We start from the raw sequence: 22,980 nt of genomic DNA on the forward strand, positions 1-22,980 counted from the left end.
ACCTCATACAAAAGTACTGCTATCTGTTATTATATGGTTTTTTTATATTCGTTATAGAAACGCACTGATCCCAACTATGCCCTCATACTGCTTATTACATCAAAATGGTTGTGATCTTTATCCAGATATATCTTTATTTCTTTATCATGTTCAATGTAGATAACTGAATTAAAATTTTCAGCACATACAACATGTAGTTGAAAATCCAAAGATTCTTCAATATTTTTAATGTCATCTAAATTCATTGTATTCACCTAACTGATTACATAATATGCCAGTTAATTTTTTTGTAATTTGTTTTTATCTCCTTCTGTAATTATCTTAATCTCTTTCATAATTGGTTTTCTAGCCAAAATATTATTTGTACAGTATGTTAAAGCCACTGTTATTGCTCTAGGACAGCACAGATTATCATTATTATTACTTCTTTTATTCTTTTTGTCTTCAATTATATTTACTATTTTTTTTGCCTCTATCGCCTGTGCCTCTATAGTCTTTTCAGATGTTACTGTATCTCTGATTTTATTTCACAAAACTCGAACAAAATCTCGAGTATTATTTGTGCTTTATATACTGTGAAAAACAGAACAATTTTAGATTTTTAATTGTTATATTCAGGTTATCTTTATGTCGTCTTTTGAAATATTTGTGGGTGAAGTATAACGCTTGTAACCCAATAGCATTAATTACCTCTGATTTCTTAAATTTACTATATTCTCTAATAACAAGATTTTTAACTATAGCTCTGAGTTCCATTACTTTCAAATTATTGATAGTCCTTGTAGGAGGAGGTAAATTATGCAAAATAATTAAATTAATTAAATCATCTTTTGTAAATTTGGTATATACTCGTAATTTATTCTTTCTGCAATAGTCACAAAGTTGAGCGATTGTAAACTCTCTCAACGAAGCTTCAATTTATCTAGATAAAAAAACATTAGCTTTGTGAAAAATGAGAATAGCAAAATTAAGTTTCATCTGCAGTTAATTTTTATGCTTGTTTGTTCGCAAATGTATATCAAGATCGCTTTAAATTATTTCTTTTCCACATTTACAATCCATTTTTCTTTTATTCCTATCTTTTAGCCGACAAATCTTGCATTTACTTGAGAGCTTCTCCTTAGATCTACGATTTAAGTAAAAAGAACTAAACTCTTTAATTTCTAGACAACCAATACATTTTTTGTACGCATTTTGTTCATCATTTCGTCACTTGGAATTTCTTTTAAGCGTTTTTTTAAGAACATATAGAATCGTAATTTCCATATACACACATAATCTGTTTACCTTTATACAGTTTTCTATAGTATCCACTAAGAAATTCCTTACAAGAATTCTTATATTTATGCTTTGTACATTTATGTAAGTGAAAGCTATCAACTGACTTCTTCACTGGACAAAATTTACACTTCTTGAACATCTCCATTTATTGAGACAAATCTTCATTAGTTTAAGTAGATACTGTTCTTAAAAAATGAACCCACTTTCTTGTTGTTGTGCACTGGATAGCTGTATAGATAAAATACATACATTCTTAATCTTTTTACTAACACTAGCATTTATACTGAATATTTTATATTACATTTATGAGTTTTCAATACAATATAAATTGCATGAAAAAGAAATTGTGATCTATAATTATACACTCTTAAAGAAAGTACTTATACTTAGCTACACATATTGGAAATTTTAACCGTAACAATTATCAGCTGAATTTAGGAAGTTTTTTTAAAGATATTTCAAGAAAAGAATGTGTTGATTACAAATGATATTTTAAATTTTCTGTATGCAATTCCATAGGGGGGGGGGGGAATTTCCCCTGAAAATTATTCTAGAATTAATAAAATTTAAAATGTAATAAATGGAACCAATCCAAGCACATCTGCTTCAGAATTACCTAGGACAAATATTTTTGAATTTATTAACCACAACAATTATCAGCAGATTTGGGTAGTAGGTTTAAAGATATTTGGATTCCTTTATTTAATCAATAAAATATTTTAATCACTAATCATACTTTCCATTTTATTAAGTTTGTAATTTCAAGGTGCGGGAAGCCACTCCCTGATAATACATGCCCTATGACAGTGATACTAGAACAAAATAATCAAATCAGTTCAAATTTTCTTAAATCTTTCATTAATTATAATTTCAAATGTACTGAAATAAAACACAGTGATCTTCTTGCCTTAGAATATAACTTGGTTTAAAAAAGTTGGATTTTATTATCTTTAGAAATTTCAAAAAACTGGTTATGACTTTAAGAACAAAGGTTGCCAATGAAATTAAAGAGAATTACATAACTATTGAGAAAGAAGTTGGAGTATATCAAAAGGGTTAAAATGGTTTTTATAGACATAGAAAAGGCATATGACACAGTTAATAGGGAAAGACTCTGGGAAGAAATGAAGAGGATAGATATAAAAGATGGATACATTAATGTAGTAAAGACAATGTACAGAGGACACAATTGTAGAATTAGAACATCGTTGGGGAACCTGATTACTTCGAAATAAGACAAGGACTTATGCAACCATCTCCTGCACTTTTTAATGTTGTGATGGAGGTGACGAATAGGGCAGTTAAAAATATAGTAAAAGAAAAAGACAAAAAGGTGATTTTTGCAGATGATATAGTAATATGTGGTGATAAAGAAGTAGATGTACAGTTACAACTTGACGTGTGGAAGGAAATAATGAAAAGGTATAGATTAAAAATAAATAAAGATAAGAGTGAAGTAATGGTATTTGGAAGAGAGAAAGGGATCATTGGATATATTATCTTGAATGGAGAACCCCTCAAAGTGGTAGAAAGTTTCACTTATTAAGGGAGTGAAATATCTAGTGATGGAAGAATAAGTAACGAAATTAATAGGAGGTTACAAAAGGGAGGCAATTTCTACGAAACAATAAAACACCTGATTTGGAATAAGGAAGTTTCAGAAAAAGCGAAACTCCTTATGTATAAGAATTATTACTTCCCTATTGTCACAATAGGAGAAACATGGACAATGGCAGGAAGGGACTGGAGCGGACTGCAAGCAGCGGAAATGAAATTTCTCAGATATGTTAAGGGAAAAACAAGAATAGACAGAGTAAGGAATGTAGAGATTAGAAAGGACCTGTGGCTGCAATTATAAGGAGAGTCATCTATCAGAAAAGTCGTTCACTGAATTTGATTCATTATGGAACTCCAGAGGGATCCAGTTATACCTACGGAAATTTTAAACAAATGAAAAAAGATGATATTGACAGTTAATATTTTCTGTATACTATTCCAGATGTTAAATATTTAACGTCTGAAATTGTATAGGAAACATTTAAGCATCGATAATCTGTTTTTTAAAATAGTCATACACAATACAAATTTCATTACCTTTCAGATAATATAAATAATTCACATTCTGATCAGTTAATTAATTTATAAATGTAGATGTAGCTTTAGGATAACATAACGATAACATAAGAATTAAAGTACAAGTATTCTCATTCTTAGTGTGGCCATTTGCATACTAAAATTTTTATAAGATAATTTTTTCTTTATCTATTCAGCTATTATGTGAATAATCAAATCCCATCTATTTAACGTAAACTTTTTCACTTATCTTTCACAAACCGTTTTCAACAAGGTATCCATCAGGAAATTTTGTTTTCTGTAGTTGTTCATAAATATTTCCATTAATATCTCAATTTATTTGTGGTTGGATTAGAATGAATAACATTTTGAATTTCAAAAAATTTCTGTTTACCAATTAGCTGTACATCCTTTCTTGAAGAGTTCTTTGAGTTTACAACTTTTTTTAAATTTCGGATTATCATTAGACACAATAGTAGTTGGTTTATAATTCCTTTCATTAACTTCTATTGGTTTCATTTTTATTGTTGAATGTTACATGTTGTTATATTCACTAACTAATTCTAAACCGTATCAACCCATTTGTAATTTCCTCCACATATTTCCTTTAATTGTTGTGTTAAATATTTCAACAACAGATATCTTTAATCCAGTAAAAGTTTAATAACGATTAATGTGCAATTTTTCATCAATTTTTGAAAATCTTTATTATAGAATTCTTTACCATTATCGGTTAATAAATTTTTTGGAGTTCTTACTTTGAACATTTTTTAGAAAGCATCAACTAAATTTTATCTGTGTTATCTTTAACTGCAATAGCCCAAGCAAATTAAAAAAAAATCAATAGTAGTTAATAAATCTTTATATCATTTATTTATTTTTGAAATTTCTTTTAATTTTTCAGAATTTTTCTCATAGATTTATGTAATTCATTAATAATTTCTAGACATGTATTAAACTGTAGACCTCTGTCTACAAAATTTTTTAACGAATTTACTTTTTTTACTTTTACAAATCGTATAAAGACCTTCAGTCCTCTGTTTCTATTTTTAGTGATAACTGTAATGATTGTGTGTGTTCGTAAATTTTTTATAGTTCAGACAGCAGACATGATAGTGATTATCCCTTCATATAGAATAAAAATTTAATGAATTTAAAATTTTATTCTAAAGACTTCAGTATTTCGAGATCTTTCCCAGCATTTACATCGAAATTTAAACCTATAGTTTTGAGTACACTTCCTACCGAATTAATCCTTTTTTTCATTTTATCACTCTCTTTATTATGTGTGCCATGACACCATCATAAATACTATTTATTTTTTAAAATTCTGTTGTATGATTTTTTAGTTCTTGTGTGGTCACACAGTTATTAAATTGTGTTAGAATACTGGAGTATTCAGGTTTTGTAACATATTGTTTTCCTACGTATTGTTTGGTAACTGCATCATAACCGCTTATTGGATCTTTTAAATCTACCAGTCTCAAAATCAATAAATCCTTTAGTTACATTAAAGATGTTAGGCAATTCTTTTCTTGAGACTTTTTGATTAAACTTTGTTTTTGGATCAATTTTTGCTTGTAATTCACTTATGTTTATTTTTCCATTGTTGATACTGACTGTATGTTTCATCTTTTTCCAAAAATGTTCATTTATTAAATCCAAAATAACAGTAAATTTATAATGCCCTGATAACAGTTTTAAAACAAATATACATAAATGACCACATATTACTTCATCAAAATTATGTATTCTCTCAATATCAGAGTATAGATCATTTTCTCCCCAATAGTTAACTTGGTGGTTTGGCATATTACCAGCAAATGGATCAACAACAAATTTTATATATTTATTCTTGTAATAACAATTCCAATCAGTACCAACACGATCAGAGATATCTAAATTAACTATTCCACACTCAATTTTAATGGATTATTGGGTAAGTTGTCAATGATGAGTATACCATGGGAGTGTTAAATTTTTAATTACTTAACGAATTCTTCTATGCCAAATTTATATAGAGCTTTATTATATTTTTTAATTATTTCTTCAATTTTTTTCACTTCAGTTCCTCTCTTTTCCATTCCTAGATTAAGTCTTTTTGTTCTTCTGATTCTTTATCAGCTTTTTTCAATAGCTGCATAACTATCAGTTAGTGAGCCAATAGTAATTAAATGTTGTAAAGCTGACAATACATATCTTAAAAATCCACTTTTATGTTTTGTTTCTTTCTTTCTCATAAGATGCACAGTTATTTTTTTCACTATGGCTATGGCTAATGTTATGAGTAAATTTCCACCAGTTTTCTTACCTCTCTTTCCTTTTTGAGCATCAGTTAAAATTGATCAATACTATGCAGTTGATCATTATCGGCTTTAATATTTATTCCTTTTCGTTTAATTTTGACACTAAGCAGCAAAGTATAATGATTGTACAGTTATCAATTTATGTAGGAAAACATTTTGTAACAATTAATACTTTTATACTCCCCAACCATTTTCATCCTCACCTAAGCCTATTCTTAACTTTCGTTTTCCAAACATTATTACTCTAACTGCAGCTGTAGCTAGTTTATCACAGTTGATCATCACTTCCATTCATTCCTTCTTTAGCTGCTAATTGAAGTTCTTGATTTGTTTCACATCTTTTTCAAACATTTTTAACTCTATAAGCAATATTGTGTTTTTTACAAGCTTTGTTTAATTTATCTTTGACATTGATAAATTATTTAAAGCCCAATTTTCTAAATCTTTTCCATGTTTTTCACTTTTCCAAAATGAGTGATGATGATTATTCAAAAATCTAATTAAGTATGGAATTCCTTTTGGATTGTGGACTATATAATCTTTAAATTTACTCATTAACATTTGAGTTATTCCAGATTTTTCATTTTGATGATTTTTATTTCCATCTAATTCTCCTTGGGAATTACTGCTGACCTATTCATTAATTGGCAGATGTCATCCATCCAAATGCATTCATTTGAGTATTCTCTATATTTTTTAATTAAATCTTCGCCAACTTTTTCATCTACTCTTTTTAGAAGTGTAAAGATTAACCATTTATTCTATCAAATATTTAGATTTATTATCATTATGTTGTTTTATTTGGATTATTATCAAAATATAATGCTCTTACCAGTCAATATATCTGCATAATATGATATGTCAGAAGCTGTAAATAGTGTATTCAAGTCATCCATAGAAATTTGTTCATCAGTTAAAAGATTCATTAATCCATCTGTACCTTCATATGTTCTATCACCAGTTGTTAATTTATCTCCATCAAATTTTACTGGTAGTTTATCAACAAATTTAATTTTGCCAACAGGTCTTAATCTAAGAACTTTATCTTCTCTGTGATTAATGTATTTTAACATTCTTTCACTTACATATTTTTAACTGCTTGTTCTTCTTTTGGAACTATACTTTTTCTCTCTTCTTCATATTTTGCCAATAAACGTTGTATTTCTGAGTCATGTAATGTACACTCTCTTTTATCACTATCATGTTGTTTAATTATTCGAATATCGTTAAATTCTTCTTAATAATGTTTGTTTCTCTACTTCTCTATTTTCGTCAATTGCTTTTAACACACTATTACATAATCCTCTAGTTCATTGTTTAACTTGTTCAGTTTTATCAGTAACAGGTTGATGTTTTTTATATTCATCATAGTCTGTTCTTGGCCATCTTTTCAATTTTTCAAATTCTTCTTTTAATTGTTCTTTAACTCTTCTGTTTCATCTGGCTCCTTTAACAATCCCAAGTCACATTTTGCAAACATTAATTGTAGATGAAAAAACATTAAGAATAATTATTTTAAGAATGTTTTTATTTTATCTCTGAACTTACCGACGTTTGGTTTCCTAGTCATGTCTATCATAAAAAATGCAAACTGATCTTATCAACGTTTACTACATGTTTCTTTAAAATCATCAAAGGTTGAATCATCTCTTAGACACTTATGATAAACATGTTTTAAATTTGTGTCACCTTGGCTGCAAATATTTAAAAAGTTAAGATTAGCTCTAACTAATTGTCAGGGTATTTTTAACTAAATAAAAACCATCTGATCCTTTTTCTTCCCCTACTAAAATGTTCTCTAACTATATCCCGATTTTTAAAAATGAAGTCATCAAATACAACTACAGTATTACCTTATCATTATTTTCTATAAAAGTAGAAATTTTTTCCTTATGCCTATGTTCAATTTTTATTTTTGTTGATTTACACTTTCTGAATAAATATACAAATGATTAATTTTATTCCAGTTCAAATATCCTGGAGATGTAATATAATGATCAGTCATTAATGTCGTTTTATAACAACCACTAGGACCAATTATTACAAATCAAATAGAATTTGGTAAACATTTACCACATTTACAACGGTCGTCCACAAAGTAAGTTACATTTGATTATATAAAACATATGGTTACAGATACAGAAAAAATATTTATTGTACAAAAATCTACTCCTGTTAAACTACTTTTTTTACATAGCTTCCGAAATTTTTTAGGCAGTTGTCATAGTGTGGCGCAAGTTTTTGTATGCTTCCTTCATAGAAGGAAGGTATTCAACCATGTGGTAACTTGTTCTTTCAGCTCGTCATCAGTTATTCAGTAACAATTTCATGAACTAGTGGTCATGAGATTTGTGGAACTTCCATAGCAAGGACACTAAGAATAAACTTACGGTTGTGCTTAACCACCTCTTCAATTGTGTGAACCAGCTCATTAGTAACCACAGATGAGCATCCACTTCGTTCTTCAGCATGTACTTGATCACGTCATTCATTGAACAGTCTGACCCATTGTCTAACCATTGAATCACTCATAACATTTTATCCATAGATTTGCCAATGAATTTCCTTTGGTTTAACTTCCTTTGCGTTTAGAAAATGAATCACAGATCTGATTTCATACACGCAGCATTTTCAATTACGGCTAACATTATAAAAAAGCACAATGAAGCAAATGTCAGCAGCAGAAATCTGAAAATGGCGTACATGTCTTCTCCTTGAGTCAGAGTAACTGCTGTGTATGCTTGGAACTGCTACCATAGCGCTGCCATGGATAGAAATAGAAACAGAACTTACTTTGTGGTCAACCCTCGTATTTTTTTGTTTCTTTTCTGGAATTCTTATTTTTGGTTTCCAGTCTGTCATTTACTTAATAAAATATTTTAATAGTAAATGAGTTGATTATTTCAGTTGAGTGATAAATCATCTCTTCTCAAAAAAGATTGACTGTACCTATATGAGACAGCTTTAGTAACTGTTACACTAGCTGGTTTTCATTCAACTTTTTTAACTCAAAATATTACACCGAAAAATAATAAACCATATTGCGATGGGGGAAACGACAGAAATTCCTGTAGGTCAGGATAGTTTAAGAAATGTAGAAAAAAATTGATTCAGAAAAGCCAAACATTCACATTAAATCTGATGAAATTTTAATCTGAATAACTACTGAGAGCAATGTAAAATTATATACAGATAGCATTGGAAGTGTGGTTGGATTTAGTGACAAACTATTGAGGCTAATTAAAAGACAGTTGCTAAAGATGTTACTAAAATTATTCCATTCGAATTAATTAACATAAATTTTAATCTAGCTGATGGAATCTTTGTTAAACATATTGGTCATTTTCATAAAGGAAGTAATGTTAATGCATCATTCAAGCCTAACTCTGAATTTGGTGGACCAATAATTTATGAACCACATTATCCTGTATTTATTCCGATTTTTGGTACTATGTGTTGTGGTTGGCAGGAGAGCCAACACCGTCTTACTAGAGGAGGCCGAAATGCATGTGTTTTAGCTCACGCAGGATGGCTTGAGGTCTGGAACAGGACAAGGAAATTAGAATTTAAAAAAACGGACGTAGCTGGTGTAATACTTAACTTTAATCCATTAATGATGAACGTCGCTCTTGACGGTACATGATTCACAATATCAATGGTAACTGAATATGGCGACTTGCTAGGTCGTAGCGAATGACGTAGCTGAAGGCTATGCTAAACTATCGTCTCAGCAAATGAGAGCGTATTTTGTCAGTGAACCATCGCTAGCAAAGTCGGTTGTACAACTGGGGCGAGTGGTAGGAAGTCTCTCTAGACCTACCGTGTGGCGGCGCTCGGTCTGCAATCACTGATAGCGGCGACACGCGGGTCCGACGTATACTAACGGACCGTGGCTACCACCTAGCAAGTGTGGTGTCTGGCGGTGGCACCACATTTCTCCCCCGCAAATCGGCGTACGGTTGTGGCATAAGGCTTCCGCCCGCCGTGGGGAGAACCTCATGTTGACGTATGTGACGAGGTGGGGAGCCTAACAACAGGCGAGGCTGTGTCACCCGCACCCTGCCATTCGGACTGCAGGGAGCTAGGAAACGCCTGAAAACCTGCTCCAGGGTGAACGCCAACATGCAGTGTATGCGCCCGCAGAGAGACAGGAAGGGCCGAAGGGTCGACCTCCATCGGGCCGGGGCACCCGACGGGCGAAGACGACATATGGTCCGGAGCGGGCAAGAGTTCCATGTCGGAGGACAACTGGTCACGGGAGGCGATCGGCGGCGTGTGACCCAGGGAGGCGCCCGGCGGTTGCAGCGACGCGTCCACTGCTGGCGTCGCCGGCGGGAGAGCAGGCGGCGGCGGCGGTGGTGGCGGCGGCGGCGGCGCGTCGCCATGGGGCAAAATGGAAGGCATCGTCGATAACACCTGGGGCTGAGGCGAGCCAGTAGATGGATCCCCGGGTCGCTGACCGGACGGCACCGTCGCTGAAAGCAGACGGCGAGAGGCAGATCCCGTGCGACGACAGAGGCGCAGCTGGTTGAGATGACGGCGCACCTCACCAGAGGTCCCCAAAACCAGATACATAGCGCGTCCGAGGCAGCGAAGAATGCGCCCTTCGAGCCAACGCCGTGAACCTCGGTAGTGGCGGTAGTACGAGATAACGTCGCCTGGGGAAAAAGCAGGTGTCGGCCGCTGCACAGGAACCTGATGCGGCGGATGTAGCAAAGACATCAAGGTGCGATGAGGGCGACCGTGGAGCAACTCAGCCGGCGAGCGACCATCTCGGGGCTGAGAGCAATACGAGTACAAAAAGAGCAATACTGCGTCCTTCCGAGAATGCGACTCTTTTAACTTCAACATCTCTGACTTGAAAGTCCTGACCAATCGTTCTGCGCACCGTTTGACTGTGGCGAAAACGGCGCGGACGTCAGATGTTGAATACCATTGGCCTTGCAGAATGACTGAAATTCTGAGGACATGAATTGTGGGCCATTGTCGGAAACAATAGTCTGTGGAAGACCTTCAATGCAAAAGATAGCAGATAACGCTTGGATGGTGGTAGATGACGTCGTGGAAGACATCCGAACAACAAAAGGAAAATTATTGAATGAATCTACCACAACCAACCATCGAGCATTCCAGAACGGACCAGCAAAATCGATGTGTAAGCGTTGCCAAGGGGAAGTGGCTTTTGGCCATGCAAAGAGTTTTCCGCAGTGGTGCTGATTGTTGATCGGCACACACCATGCAAGAAGAGCACATATTCATAATTGCGGCATCGATTCCGAACCAAGTACAGTGCTGACGAGCAAGTTGTTTCGTTCTCACTATACCACGATGTCCTTGGTGGAGAAGCTGTAAGACAGAGGACTGTAACGAACACGGGACCACGACCCTGGACTGATCATTATCAGAACGCAACAGCAAAACACCACGTCGAACAAAAAGTCTCTCCTTGTGAGCAAAAAATCGGCGAACCAACGATTCCCCGATTCGTGACTTTGTCAAGGGCCATTGCGTAGCAACAAAACGCAGAACGGTAGCAACAACAGGGTCGGCAGTTTGTGGCTGTAGCTACACGACGAAAATCAATCGGAAACGATTCGACCGCGTCATCGGTTTCCGCATCAATGAACATGCAAGCAAGTTCGGAGGAATCGAATGTTCTATCCTCAGCAACAGGCAAACGTGACAACGCATCGGCGTTTCCGTGTTTAGTAGTGGACCGATACAAGATATCGTAGCGGTACTGCGACAGGAAAATAGATCAGCGAATGAATTTCTGCGCTGTACGTGGAGGTACAGGCTTGGTCGAATGAAAAAGTGATGTCAAAGGTTTGTGCTCTGTGATTGTGGTAAAGTGACGACCATACAAGAAATCATGAAACTTTGTAACACCAAATACGAGAGCCAATGCTTCTTTCTCGATCTGTGAATAATTTTCGTTGCGCAGATGAGAGTTATTTGGACGCAAAGGCAATAGGGCGATCGTGCGATCCATCTTTGTGCGCAAGCACAGCACCGATCCCGAAATCCGATGCATCCACCATCAACAAAAGGGGCTTCTGAGGATCGAATGCCGTAAGGCAAGTATTGGAAAGCAACGCCTATTTCAACTGGCGAAAGGCGCGTTCGCAAGATATCTGTTATAGTGATTTATTTTTCCCAGCACACTCTGTAGCTGCTCCAAATTCTGCGGCGAAGGCAAGTCTTGTATGGCACGAAGGTGCGTGGGACTGGGATGTATGCCTTGGGCATCGAGTACATGTCCCAGGTATGGCAAATCACGAACAAAAAACACACATTTGTCCTTAGATTAGATTAGATTAGATTTACTTTCATTCCAATTGATCCGTAGTGAGGAGGTCCTCCAGGATGTGGAACATGTCAGAAAAACAACAATACATGACAAATATTTAAACTAAAACAAATAAGCTAATGTACCATTCCACAGGTCCCAAGTGGAATGATCGTCATTTTTTAATGAACACTAAGAGTCATTTTACAAATACTATTGCACTGAATTTAAAATAAAAAAGTTTTATATTTATTTATAAGGTAAGAAACATGTAATACAACTACTGTAATACTTATTTACAATGAACACATTACTGCACTGAAATGGTGCAGAAGTTAGATTATACTTACACACACACACACACACACACACACACACACACACACACACACACACACAAATTTTCAGTGAACACATTACTGCACTGAAATTGTGCAGAAGTTATGTTGTACTTATATACAAATCAGTTGGTTTTCCTCAGAAATTCATCAATGGAGTAGAAGGAGTTGGCCACCAATAAATCCTTTAGGCTTCTCTTAAACTGAATTTCATTGGTTGTTAAGCTTTTTATGGCTGCTGGCAAGTTATTGAAAATGTGTGTTCCTGAATAATGCACACCTTTTTGTACAAGACTAAGTGACTTTAAATCCTTGTGAAGATTATTCTTATTTCTAGTATTGATACCATGAATTGAGCTGTTGGTTTGAAAAAGTGATATATTTTTAATGACAAATTTCATTAAGGAATAAATATATTGGGAAGCTGTAGTTAGTATCCCTAGTTCCCTAAACAGGCTTCTGCAGGATGTTCTTGAGTTCACACCACATATAATTCTTACTGCACGTTTTTGTGCCCGGAAAACTTTAGCTTGGCTTGATGAATTGCCCCACGCAAGCGAAGACCATTTTGTCGCAAGACCTGAAATAATGTTCTGAGATTGGCTAAATGTTCTTCTTCCGGAGATCACAATATCGTCCAGATAGTTTGCTGCAGTCGGGACCGACGCACAAACAGTTTGTAGATATTTCTGAAACAATGCAGGGGCAGATGCACACCCGAATGGCAGTCGTTTGAATCGATACAAACCAAGATGCGTGTTAACCACCAAAACACGCTGGGATTCTTCGTCCACCGGTATTTGCAAGTACGCATCTGCTAGGTCCAACTTCGAAGAATATTTACCCGGGCACAGTTTGTCAAAAAGATCTTCCAGGCAGGGTAAAGGAAAAGTTGCAATCACTAGTTGTGGATTCACTGTTGACTTGAAGTCCACATAAAGTCTCAATTTTCCGGAAGGTTTTGGCAAAATTACTAAGGATGATGCCCAGAGAGAAGCCTGCACACGTTCAATGACACCTTGTGATTCCAAATCGTGTAATGTTTTTGCGACCTCATCACACAATGCGTGGGGAACATTGCGCGCCCTGAAAAATTTCGGTTGCGCGTTTACTTTCAATTCCAAATGTGCTTTATAGTTCTTAGTGCAACCAAGGCCCAGTGCAAAAATGTCTGAAAATTCTTCACATAGACGAGAAACACTGTCGGAAGGCACAGTCTGGTTCACTGATTTACTATAGACAAGTTAAACAACTGAAATAAATCGAAACCAAACAAGTTCACTGCAGAAGAAGAACGAAGGACGTAATAGGACACAAGTTTTGTTTGTCCTTTGTATGTTGCAAGAAGGCTGCACTGTCCTAACACAGGGATCTCTTGACCTGGATAGCTAGTTAACTTAACATTTGCGGCATGCAACGGAGGTGTGCCCAGCAGTTTGTAAGTGTCTTGATTGATCAGTGAAACTGCAGCCCTGGCATCGAGCTGAAATGGTATCACTTTGCCGTTAATGTCCAAGTCCACAAAATGTTTATCGTCCTGCTGACGACAAGAGCGACTGTCTCGTGCGACGTGAACTGACACTGGTACAAAATCCGGCGATGTTGATGCACACTATTTGTGGGACGAACACAGTCACTGTTAGAGATAGTGGCACTGGGCGGAGTGTAATGAACTACATGAATTTCCATGGGCGAAGTTCTGCAAGCCTGAGTATCCTTGGTTCGATTCCGGCGCGAAGCAAAGGGCCTGGAATGGTTTTGAGCTTTCGATCTGAGCTTTTTCTGGCAAACACTCTGAACATGTCCTTTTTTATTACAATAAAAGCAAATAGCTTGGCGTGACGGGCAATTCTCACGCGAATGTCTAGTAGCACACTGCGGGAGGATTTGAGCACTGCATTTGCTTGCTGGCGCGGCATACATGGCTGAGAGCCTGGCAGCAGCGGCGCGGCCGGGTGCGAGGGCTGTTTACTGCTCCGTGCAGCTTGCCCGGAGGGCCGGTTGACCTGTCACATGGCCGTGGAAGTTTTAAATGGTTCCTGAGCAAAGTTAAGTGTGTCCTGCCGATCCAATATGTCCGTCACTTGTCGAAGGGAGGGCTTGACTAGATTCAAAATATGTTCCCTTATATGAACATCAGAAACGTTCTGTGCAATTGTATCACGTACCATAGTATCTGAATATGGGAGTCCACATTGACACTCAAAAGCACAATCCCTAGTAAGGCCTTGCACGGATGCAACCCACTCCCGATTAGTCTGACCTGCCATACGTATTGTATGAAAGAAGGTATACCGTTTCGCAACTACATTGACCGATTCTTTGAAATATGCATCTAATGTGGACAAAATTTCTTCGTAAGACTTAACTTTAATCCATTAATGATGAACGTCGCTCTTGACAGTACATGATTCACAATATCAATGGTAACTGAATATGGCGCCTTGCTAGGTCGTAGCTGAAGGCTATGCTAAACTATCGTCTCGGCAAATGAGAGTGTATTTTGTCAGTGAACCATCGCTAGCAAAGTCGGTTGTACAACTGGGGCGAGTGCAAGGAAGTCTCTCTAGACCTGCCATGTGGCGGCGCTAGGTCTGCAATCACTGATAGAGGTGACACGCGGGTCCGACGTACACTAACGGACCGCGGCCGATTTAAAGGCTACCATCTAGCAAGTGTGGTGTCTGGCGGTGACACCACACTATGCAAAATTTAGAAATTACCTTTACTGATGAGAATGATAATTCGATTGACTTTAATGGTGCTTGTGTAACAGGTGCTTCAGAAATGTCATAATAAAATTTTTCCTGATTAAATCAAGAACAAAATCGAGAGTTATCAGGTTTACTCATTCCCTGTGAATGAGAAGCCTAGAAATAATCTAAATGTACCCAACAAGAACATGCAGATTAATATAAATATTGGAGTTGGTTGTGTTCATCTCAATCATGTAAGTTGTACATGAGCTTTAGTATTATTGGAGCTGATGGTCCAGATTATCGAACATATGATGGAAAATCCAATAAAAAAATTAATTGATAACTATGTGGCAAAGTTGTTTGAGATCATCACTACAAAGAAAGAAACAGTATTTTTTTCTAGAATGGAACATCTATTCATTTCTTCATCTGTCCTTACGCACCTGACCTTGACTATAGCTTGTCAGTTAACCACTGAACGACGTATCCTCACTAATGGTAAAATAAAAGGTACAAAAAAATGAAATACTTCTTCCACTAGATTTGTTTGGTGGTTTCCTCAGAGATTATAAAGAAGTGATTGGGAAGAGATTCAACAGTAATTTTTACTTGGAGTCAGGGTGCTGAAGAGCTGGAGATGTAATTCTCAGATGGCCTGATTATAATGAAGCTCAAATTAATGACAGACCTCCTAAGGAAGAAAAAATTGTAGTCAAATCGATGGAAATTCGTGTACCAGTCGTCAAATATGAACCAGAATATTCACTAGAGGTAGAAGAATAAAGACTAAAAAATCCAAAATAGCGGTTCCTTTCTTCGAATCACAAACAGTTGAAATAGCTAGATTAGATGGAGAAAGAAATTTTGAGCTAGATAATATTAATTATTACAGTTGTCCAGAAGGACAAATTAAGTTTTCCTCAAGAAATGTGGAATCTAGATCCAACATATAATTGTCTAAAAGCATATGATACTTTCCTAGATTTTAAGAGAGTCATTCAATTGAATGGTGATGTCAATGTAACTCCAGTTAGTTTTATTGAAAATTATGCTATTTTTATTATAAACCTGTTGTGGAGATTGATTGTGTTAGCCATGCAGAAAAACAATGAAATTAGTTACGTCTTTTAATTATAAAATTCCGAAAGATGCAATTGCCTTTGTAGTCATATATGGTAAGAAGAATTAAACACATTATAGAGTATAGAGTATAGACTTATGAGTGAAAATTTTTAATCCTGTTGTTTTTATTCTGTAAAAATGGATACTCCGCTGAAGAAGCGTAATAATAATACAAGCTATTCTAATTTGTTTAAAAAGATTAGTGATCTAGAAGTAAATGATAGCATTGCATTAGAGGCCAATATGGGAAGAAAATTTGTATGGTACGTGATAATAAATTTAAAATTATTTTATCAAACAGATATAAAACATTAATTACCACTTGGTATTTTCCGTTTTTTTGAAGGCAATATTAAACTAAGAAATAAAGGAATGAACAAACTTAAAAATAACAGTAATAGATTTCATGATCTGGAATTCACGCTGTAGGAAATCATATATATGTTTGATTTTTATATTAAATTTTGTGGGTGGGTTGGGTTTGCGTGGAGAATTAGGTCCTAGTGCGCTCAACCTACCCACTTACTTCTTGCATTCGAAGAAAATAGTACAACTTTAGTCATTATTTACAGAGTGCTGTTGGCTGCCACAGATGGGTATAAAAGGGGAGGCTGAAAATTTCGGTGCATGGTCTCAGAAAATAAGGAAACAAGAGTTACAAGCAAAACACCTTTACTGGCGTTCAATGCGATCACTATGAGCTGCAACAGACTTCTGAAAGTGGGTGTACAACAGTTGGAAACATTCAGCAAAGACTTGTTGTGGAGTCACTCAGAGAACTGTGGTCTTGCATTGTTGGATATCCACATCATTGCAGCAGAGGAGATGTGGTGCTACCAATATAGCCTCAAGACCAAGCAACCCTTGTGATTCAAATGGCTATGGGCGACCACACTGTAGCACAATGGTAAAATTCTGCACGAGCCGCCACTGCGTATGTATACAGTTCATAACAATAACGGAAATTTCTGGATGGAAAAACATATAAAATGGATTGGTTGATTTTTATTTGTTCCCATTTAATTACCTTATTTACAAGCATATGGTTGTAATATAGGACAGGCCAGCTTAACCTAATATCCTGAAATATTTACTGTACATATTACAATATAGAACAACATACAACAAGTTATTTACAAACAACATTCTACACTGAAATGACAAAACACATGGGATAGCGATTTCCAAGTAAACAGATGGCGGTTGTATCGAGTACACAAGGTAAAATGGCAGTACATTGGTGAAACTGTCATTTGTACTCAGGTGATTAATGTGAAGAGTTCTGGCATGATTATGACTGCATGACGGTAATTAACAGACTTTGAAAGTGGAATGGTAGTTGGAGCTAGACAGATGGGACGTTCCATTTCAGAAATAGTTAGGGAATTCAGTATTCTACGGTCCACAATGACAAGAGTGCGAGAAAATTACAAAATTTCAGGTGTTATCTCTCACAATGGACAATGTAGTGTAGCGGCGTTTGTGTAGAGTTGTCAGTGTTAGTATTCATCTCCTTCCCTGTCTTCCAAGAAAGGTCAGCTGACAAAATTCAAGATTAAGACGATGTCGATCGCCTTTTCCGATAGCAAGTGCTTCATCAGTCATGAATATCTACACGGGGGAAATGGGGAAGACAACGCCTCCCACACCATTGACCATCACTTGATCTTCAGATTGTGTTGGTTGCACCAAATCTCATCTCCTGTAATGATACAGACATCAACAATGCATGACCACTATGCTCCAAATGGTTCAACAAGAAGTGTATTATAGCAATTTCCACCAGCTTTACAGCTGGTTTAAGATGTGTTTTGTTGATTTTTTTTTGTGAGGCAGTTCACCGAATTTTTCCGATGCATCTTGTGTAATGGAGTATCATAAATAATAGCGAAATCTGACAAGGGTAAAATTACACAGTAATAGAAGTACAAACGTTCCAGTAAACATAGGTTGGCAAACGACTTCAGCATCAAATATTGTCATAGTTAATAAAAGTTAGTTAGTTACTTTCATGTTCAATGGATCATTTTGCATGCTAAATCGTCATGACAAGGGACGTGTCATTTTACATTCATATTGCTAATTAATTTGTACATCTATTTGTACTCTAAACATCACCATAGAATTATTTTTTCCCCCAAAATGAAAGCAAGATATACAGATTGAGTTAGCAACTCCTACCCACCCTCTTTTACACATTACAAACATAGAAATTCTTCTACAGAGTAGAAGGAGTTGTCAAGGAGAAATGTCTTCAATTTATTTTCAAATTTTACCTTGCTATCTGTGTGACATTTTATTTCACTGGGTAAGTGATCAAAAATTTTTGTTGCAGCTTAATGCACCCTTTGTGTGCTAAAGAGAACCTTAATGTCAAGTGATGAAAGTCTTTCTTTCTTCTAGTATTGTAATTATGTACCTCATTGTTCCTTTTGAACTGTTGTGGATTATTTACAACAAACTTCATGAGGGAATAAATATACTGTGAAGCAGTAGTCAGAATACCCAACTCCTTAAAAAGATGTCTACAAGATGAGCATGGCTGAGCACCACATATTATTCTTACAGCACGTTTTTGGCCAATGAAGAACTTCTTCCTTAAAGATGAGGTACTCCAGAGCATTATTCCATATGACATTACTGAATGAAAATAAGCAAAATATGTCAACTTACTGATTTCTCTCTCCCCAAAATTTGCTATGATTATAAGTGCAAATGTGGCTGAACTAAGTTATTTTAGAAGTTCCTAAATGTGGTTTTTTTCAATTTGAATTCTCATCAATATGGACACCTGAGAATTTTGATGTTTCCACCCTACATATTATTTCATCACCATGTGTTACACTTATCATTTGTGCAGTACCCGTAGAGGTGCATAACTGAATTTGATGTGTCTTTGTGAAATTCAGGGTGAGACCATTTCTTTATGTATATTGGGACTGATTACAGTACTGGTGTCATCTGCTAAAAGAACTAATTCTGCTTATTGCACATTAGACAGTAGGTCGTTTACACATATAAGAAACAGTAGTGGACCTAAGATTGAGCCTTGGGGAATCCCATACATTATTTCTTCCCAGTCAGAATTATGTTACTGGATTCTGTTGGTTGAATTACTACTAAGTACAACTTTCTGCATTCTTTTGGTTAGATATGACATGATCCATTGGTTGGCTATACCATCAATACCATAAAACTTCAATTTATATGGGTGATACTATGATTCAGATACCTTGGATAGGTCACAGAAAATACATACCAGTGCTATTTTGTTATTTAATGCTTGAAATATCTGGTGTGTGAACATGTGAATGGTATTCTCAGTAGGGCAACCCTTCTGAAACCCAAACTGTGATTTGCTGAGGATTTCTCAAAGGTAAATGTTTTTTGTGGCTTGTCGCAACGAAAATTTTATGGGCCATTCTTCTTGGCTGAGAACACTGTCACTGGATTTTCCTACTTGGACATGTAGCAGCAATGGTTGATGCCTCAAATGCAATTGGATTCTCTGTTCATCTTTCAGCAGGATAGGGCTCCACTCCATTTTCATCATGAAGTCTGTGGGTACTTGAACATGGAGCTACCATATCGATAGATCGGCCATGCTACATAAGGGGACAGCTGTTTGATGAAATGGCTTCCCCGATCACCAGATCTCACTCTGTGTGACTTTTTTCTGTGGGGACACATACCACCTCTACCATGTGATGTAGCACAGCTCCAGGAGAGAATACGGGAAGCAACCGCCACTGTTGATGATGCCATGCTGGGACGGGTATGGCAAGAATTCAGTTACCATATTGATGTCTGCCATGTCACTCATGGTACGCATATCGAATGTTTGTAAAAAAAACTTTCAGAGTTTCTTCAAAATGCAATATGTATGACATCTGTACAATGTTTAGTTCTTGCATAATAAATAATTGAAAGTGTTCCCGGGCTTTATGTACACCCTGTATATTTGCTACCTGTGACCTGTCATTTATAACCCTTCCATTCAGTTCAATAGTAAAGTTACCCTATTCTGTGGTTGGTTGTCCTGTCTCTTACTTCACTATATTCCATATTGCCTTAACTCTGTTGTCAGACAGACTGATTTCTGACATTATGTGCATGTTTCTTGATTTTTTAATAACCTTTCATAGTAATTCTGAGTAGATTTTGTAGTGCACAACTACTGCAGGGTCTCTACTTGTTCTTGTCAAAAGATATGTTTCCGTTTCCCTTTCACAAGATACTTTAATCCCCTTAGTGATCCATGATTTTTTACATAGCTGTTTAGTGGCCCTTTTGATTAGCTTATGCAGAAATCTATTTTCAAATACTGATATGAATTTATCCTGGAATAGATTAAACTTTCTACTGGCATTTGGTTCTTTATAAATTTCATCCCAGGCTGTTTCTTGTAAACTACTCTTAAAAACCTTTGCCTTGTAGTCAATGAAGGTTCTGACTGACTTCCACAGAGGTGTCTCTACACTGTAAGGCTCTATGTCACTTATCCTGACCAACTATGGATCATGATCAGAGAGAGCATTTGTTACGAGGTAAATGGTAATTTTCTTGCTTTGTGCCTCATCAAAAAAAAACATTATCAATTAGCGATCTACTGTCTTTATCCACCTGTGTTGTAAGTTTAACTACTGAGAGCAAATTGTAGGATCCAAATAGGGTTTCAAGATTATTTTTCCTCTGAGAATCCTTTAGAGAATCTACATTGAAGTCACCACAGACTATTATCTGCTTGCTGTGTCTGACAGAAACACAGTAAGGAATCCAGGTTCCTCACAAATAATTCAAAATATCTCAGAAGGGATCTGCATAATGTTACAATTAAAAGTGAACTGTTTTTCGGCGTTAATTCACAAGCACACACTTCTTTGTGCAGATCACTATAAAATCTATTTGTGTCAATGCTTTTGAACTTGTGTTCTGTCTTAATATATGCAACAACTCCTCCTTTTCCCATATTAGTTCTTCATGAGTAAGCTGCTAGACTGGATTCTTTTATGTGTAACTTATCCAGCCCTGTGGTTATGCAGTGCTCAGACAGGCACGGGATGTCTATCTTTTCCACTAAATTTTGCAAGCAGGCAAGATCTTCTACCTTATTACTCAATCCTCTAATATTCTGGTGGAATAAACTAACCTTACTTTTCTGAGTATTCTTGTGAGGCTCTTCTGTTATAGTGACTTCTTTCTAAGCAGGGTGCCTGAAATTTGATTCTAACCTAAAAAAAGGTGCCCCTCTGTCACCACTAACCACAGTGATCTTGCATTATGTGATGCCGGGCCTCCATACACTTCCTGCAAGGAGTTCAGCCAACCTATCTTTCCCTCTCCTGTTCAGGTGCAGGCCATGTCTGTCACAAACCCATCTCCCAATTGTCTTATGAGAATTAATTTCAGTCAACAGTAACCTGCTTAACTCAGAGTTAACACAGCTCACAGCAGTATTAACCCAGGGCTGGTCATGGCACTGCAGGACCTCCCTGAAAATCATATTTGTGGGTCTAGTTACTAGTCCTATTTTATGCAGTTCACCCCTAATGCTGTAACTACTGTTCTTAGCCAGGCTATTTCCCACTCCACCAAATATAATAACATGATCATCTTTGCCAAAACCTTTGCGCAATTTTCCTTTGCACCCGTCACCTGGCTAAGGCTGGCACTTGGCTTCACAATACTCGTGACCTGGTACCCTGCTCCTAACTTTTCCTGCACCATCTGGCCTACACCCCTCCCATGCGTACTCCCTAGCAGCAAGTCTCTTTTCCTCCCGCTCTCTTTTGGGCCGACCTACTCTGAGTTCCTCTGCTAGAAGGCTGCCGCTCCCTACTGTAACCTACAGCTGTATGAGGCTCTTCCCCTCCTACTTCAACTAACAAGCCAAATTTATTCGATATCGATAGCTCAAATGTAGAAGAAGCTGATGGGCTGTTTCCCTTTTGCCCATTGCTTGTTATTTTTACCCAGTTCCCACGACCTTTTTCCCCCTTCAATCTATCTAGTTCCAATTTCATGCGATCTAATTCAGCCTAAAGGGCACAAATCTTTGCCTCCTGTTCAGTGATTCTCTTGTCTTTTTCGCAGAACCTGCAGTTCCATGGGAGAGCCTCATTCAGTTCCCCATTCAGTTCCCCACTACAATCACCCCAGTGAAATTCCCTCCCACAGTCTACACATACCACTCCCTCTTCGACTATCCTACAGCAACATCCACACTTATCACGCATTGCAAGTCAGATTACACGCTTTAAAACGGAATTAAATCTCTTAACACGCTTCACACTACACGAATGTTCGTTATTTATGAGCACCAAAAATTGGGGCTACGGTTTAGCGCCTCAGGTGTTTTATAAAACGCAAAAAGTTATTTATCTTCGCTTGCAACACGAACTTAGCACTCCCTTATTTCAGTATCTGTTAAAGGACGTAATCACAACTGAATGGACTTCACTGTACGCACACTGTATGTATACAAAAGTTCGTAAGTTTCTAAATAAAATAACTTTGCACTGTGTACGTAACGAGACAAACGAAACCAAAGAACTGCGTCTACACTATATGAACATTTCGCTTATTTCTGAGCTGGACTAACAACACAAACTGTACTTTACTGGAACAATCCTATAACTGACAGTTTACGGTAATGTAAACAAAACTTAAGCCAAAGTCCGCGTCTTTTTCCGAAAAATACGCAAATAAAAATGAAACTTTCAATAGATGGCTTACAATAGGTACTGATTTACTTATTTATCATAGAATATTGCCTTAATTAACAGTTATTACACAAAAAACACTTACCTTCACGCGAGCTCTGAATGTACACAACTCGTCAACCAAAGGTCTTCCTGGAACGTATGACTATC

The sequence above is a fragment of the Schistocerca americana genome, chromosome 2 (genome assembly GCF_021461395.2).
Source record: "Schistocerca americana isolate TAMUIC-IGC-003095 chromosome 2, iqSchAmer2.1, whole genome shotgun sequence".
Classification (NCBI taxonomy): Eukaryota; Metazoa; Arthropoda; class Insecta; order Orthoptera; family Acrididae; genus Schistocerca; species Schistocerca americana.